The sequence below is a fragment of the Rhipicephalus microplus genome, unplaced genomic scaffold (genome assembly GCF_043290135.1).
Source record: "Rhipicephalus microplus isolate Deutch F79 unplaced genomic scaffold, USDA_Rmic scaffold_507, whole genome shotgun sequence".
Taxonomy (NCBI): Eukaryota; Metazoa; Arthropoda; class Arachnida; order Ixodida; family Ixodidae; genus Rhipicephalus; species Rhipicephalus microplus.
The window spans coordinates 50001-54669 of NW_027465068.1; positions in this window are offsets into that span (position 1 = coordinate 50001).

Here is a 4669-nt window from a genome sequence, read left to right on the forward strand (position 1 = left end):
CCACAGCGTTGTGTCAAAAAAGAGGTGCCTGAGAGAAACGCATGCGACTGCCGTGCTTTGCGGCATAGCACCGTGCGCAAAAACGGTGCGCATGCAAGAGGTGTCAGAGCAAGCGAACTTGTGCCACGAGCAACAGGTCACTAAAAGCCTATAGATGACGGTGTTGGAGGAAAAGAAAAATATCGAGAAAGCACTGCGGTGTGCCGTGCGTAGGGACGGGCGCGCGTGCCACATGCCGCCGAAATATGGGTGTCGGAGAAAACAGAGTGCCGCGCGTAACGAGGGGCGCGCGTGTTACAGAGAGATATGCCCAAACGCATGAAAGTGTACGCAGGTGTCCTAAGGCAGTTTTTTTTTTTTTTCCTCATTTTGATGTCGCCCCGGCTGACGCGGTTTTCGTTTTTCCGTGCCGCCCCGGCTGACGCAGTTTTTGCGCCGCCCCGGCTGACGCGGTTTTTGCGCCGCCCCGGCTGACGCGGTTTTCGCGCCGCCCCGGCTGACGCGGTTTTCGCGCCGCCCCGGCTGACGCGGTTCGGACTTTGCACTTTTTGGCTGTGCCTGGCTGGCGGCCCACTCACTCGATCGCCAGGTCTGTTTGCCCCGGTGGTTCCACCGCCAGGCTTAAGCGCGAACTTTTTTTGTTTGTTTTCTTTTGATTAAGCGCAAGCTTTTTTCTTTGTTTTCTTTTGATTAAGCGCGGGCTTTTTTCTTTGTTTTTTTTTTTTATTTCGCCCCGGCAGACGCGGTTTTTGCGCCGCCCCGGCTGACGCGGTTTTTGCCGCCCCGGCTGACGCAGTTCGGACTTAGCACTTTTCGGCTGTGCCTGGCTGGCGGCCCACTCACTCGATCGCCATGTCTGTTTGCCACAGTTTTCCCGGTGGTGCCGCACCCGGGCTCGCCCCGGCTGACGCAGTTTTCGCGCCGCCCCGGCTGACGCGGTTTCGTGCCGCCCCGGCAGACGCGGTTTTCGCGCCGCCCCGGCTGACGCGGTTTTTGCGTCGCCCCGGCTGACACGGTTCGGACTTTGCACTTTTCGGCTGTGCCTGGCTGGCGGCCCACTCACTCGATCGCCATGTCTGTTTGCCACAGTTTTCCCGGTGGTGCCGCACCCGGGCTCGCCCCGGCTGACGCAGTTTTCGCGCCGCCCCGGCTGACGCGGTTTCGTGCCGCCCCGGCAGACGCGGTTTTCGCGCCGCCCCGGCTGACGCGGTTTCGTGCCGCCCCGGCAGACGCAGTTCGGACTTAGCACTTTTCGGCTGTGCCTGGCTGGCGGCCCACTCACTCGATCGCCATGTCTGTTTGCCACAGTTTTCCCGGTGGTGCCGCACCCGGGCTCGCCCCGGCTGACGCAGTTTTCGCGCCGCCCCGGCTGACGCGGTTTCGTGCCGCCCCGGCAGACGCGGTTTTCGCGCCGCCCCGGCTGACGCGGTTTCGTGCCGCCCCGGCAGACGCAGTTCGGACTTAGCACTTTTCGGCTGTGCCTGGCTGGCGGCCCACTCACTCAATCGCCATGTCTGTTTGCCACAGTTTTCCCGGTGGTGCCGCACCCGGGCTCGCCCCGGCTGACGCAGTTTTCGCGCCGCCCCGGCTGACGCGGTTTCGTGCCGCCCCGGCAGACGCGGTTTTCGCGCCGCCCCGGCTGACGCGGTTTCGTGCCGCCCCGGCAGACGCAGTTCGGACTTAGCACTTTTCGGCTGTGCCTGGCTGGCGGCCCACTCACTCGATCGCCATGTCTGTTTGCCACAGTTTTCCCGGTGGTGCCGCACCCGGGCTCGCCCCGGCAGACGCGTTTTTTTTTTTCTTTCGCCCCGGCTGACGCAGTTTTCGCGCCGCCCCGGCTGACGCGGTTTCGTGCCGCCCCGGCAGACGCGGTTTTTTGCGCCGCCCCGGCTGACGCGGTTTTTGCCGCCCCGGCTGACGCAGTTCGGACTTAGCACTTTTCGGCTGTGCCTGGCTGGCGGCCCACTCACTCGATCGCCATGTCTGTTTGCCACAGTTTTCCCGGTGGTGCCGCACCCGGGCTCGCCCCGGCTGACGCAGTTTTCGCGCCGCCCCGGCTGACGCGGTTTCGTGCCGCCCCGGCAGACGCGGTTTTCGCGCCGCCCCGGCTGACGCGGTTTCGTGCCGCCCCGGCAGACGCAGTTCGGACTTAGCACTTTTCGGCTGTGCCTGGCTGGCGGCCCACTCACTCGATCGCCATGTCTGTTTGCCACAGTTTTCCCGGTGGTGCCGCACCCGGGCTCGCCCCGGCTGACGCAGTTTTCGCGCCGCCCCGGCTGACGCGGTTTCGTGCCGCCCCGGCAGACGCGGTTTTCGCGCCGCCCCGGCTGACGCGGTTTCGTGCCGCCCCGGCAGACGCAGTTCGGACTTAGCACTTTTCGGCTGTGCCTGGCTGGCGGCCCACTCACTCGATCGCCATGTCTGTTTGCCACAGTTTTCCCGGTGGTGCCGCACCCGGGCTCGCCCCGGCAGACGCGTTTTTTTTTTCTTTCGCCCCGGCTGACGCAGTTTTCGCGCCGCCCCGGCTGACGCGGTTTCGTGCCGCCCCGGCAGACGCGGTTTTTTTGCACCGCCCCGGCTGACGCGGTTTTTGCCGCCCCGGCTGACGCAGTTCGGACTTGGCACTTTTTGGCTGAGCCTGGCTGGTGGCCCACTCACTCGATCGCCATGTCTGTTAGCCACAGTTTTCCCGGTGGTGCCGCACCCGGGCTCGCCCCGGCTGACGCAGTTTTCGCGCCGCCCCGGCAGACGCGGTTTTCGCGCCGCCCCGGCTGACGCGGTTTTTGCCGCCCCGGCTGACGCAGTTCGGACTTGGCACTTTTTGGGCTGAGCCTGGCTGGCGGCCCACTCACTCGATCGCCATGTCTGTTTGCCACAGTCTTCCCGGTGGTGCCGCACCCGGGCTCGCCCCGGCAGACGCGTTTTTTTTTTCTTTCGCCCCGGCAGACGTGGTTCCCCCCCCCCCCCCTTTTCGCTCGCCCCGGCTGACGAGGTTTTCGCGCCGCCCCGGCTGACGCAGTTTTCGCGCCGCCCCGGCTGACGCGGTTTCGTGCCGCCCCGGCTGACGCGGTTTTCGCGCCGCCCCGGCTGACGCGGTTTTTGCGTCGCCCCGGCTGACACGGTTCGGACTTTGCACTTTTCGGCTGTGCCTGGCTGGCGGCCCACTCACTCGATCGCCATGTCTGTTTGCCACAGTTTTCCCGGTGGTGCCGCACCCGGGCTCGCCCCGGCTGACGCAGTTTTCGCGCCGCCCCGGCTGACGCGGTTTCGTGCCGCCCCGGCAGACGCGGTTTTCGCGCCGCCCCGGCTGACGCGGTTTCGTGCCGCCCCGGCAGACGCAGTTCGGACTTAGCACTTTTCGGCTGTGCCTGGCTGGCGGCCCACTCACTCGATCGCCATGTCTGTTTGCCACAGTTTTCCCGGTGGTGCCGCACCCGGGCTCGCCCCGGCTGACGCAGTTTTCGCGCCGCCCCGGCTGACGCGGTTTCGTGCCGCCCCGGCAGACGCGGTTTTCGCGCCGCCCCGGCTGACGCGGTTTCGTGCCGCCCCGGCAGACGCAGTTCGGACTTAGCACTTTTCGGCTGTGCCTGGCTGGCGGCCCACTCACTCGATCGCCATGTCTGTTTGCCACAGTTTTCCCGGTGGTGCCGCACCCGGGCTCGCCCCGGCAGACGCGTTTTTTTTTTTTCTTTCGCCCCGGCTGACGCAGTTTTCGCGCCGCCCCGGCTGACGCGGTTTCGTGCCGCCCCGGCAGACGCGGTTTTTTGCGCCGCCCCGGCTGACGCGGTTTTTGCCGCCCCGGCTGACGCAGTTCGGACTTAGCACTTTTCGGCTGTGCCTGGCTGGCGGCCCACTCACTCGATCGCCATGTCTGTTTGCCACAGTTTTCCCGGTGGTGCCGCACCCGGGCTCGCCCCGGCTGACGCAGTTTTCGCGCCGCCCCGGCTGACGCGGTTTCGTGCCGCCCCGGCAGACGCGGTTTTCGCGCCGCCCCGGCTGACGCGGTTTCGTGCCGCCCCGGCAGACGCAGTTCGGACTTAGCACTTTTCGGCTGTGCCTGGCTGGCGGCCCACTCACTCGATCGCCATGTCTGTTTGCCACAGTTTTCCCGGTGGTGCCGCACCCGGGCTCGCCCCGGCTGACGCAGTTTTCGCGCCGCCCCGGCTGACGCGGTTTCGTGCCGCCCCGGCAGACGCGGTTTTTTTGCGCCGCCCCGGCTGACGCGGTTTTTGCCGCCCCGGCTGACGCAGTTCGGACTTGGCACTTTTTGGCTGAGCCTGGCTGGTGGCCCACTCACTCGATCGCCATGTCTGTTAGCCACAGTTTTCCCGGTGGTGCCGCACCCGGGCTCGCCCCGGCTGACGCAGTTTTCGCGCCGCCCCGGCAGACGCGGTTTTCGCGCCGCCCCGGCTGACGCGGTTTTTGCCGCCCCGGCTGACGCAGTTCGGACTTGGCACTTTTTGGGCTGAGCCTGGCTGGCGGCCCACTCACTCGATCGCCATGTCTGTTTGCCACAGTCTTCCCGGTGGTGCCGCACCCGGGCTCGCCCCGGCAGACGCGTTTTTTTTTTCTTTCGCCCCGGCAGACGTGGTTCCCCCCCCCCCCCCTTTTCGCTCGCCCCGGCTGACGAGGTTTTCGCGCCGCCCCGGCTGACGCAGTTTTCGCGCCG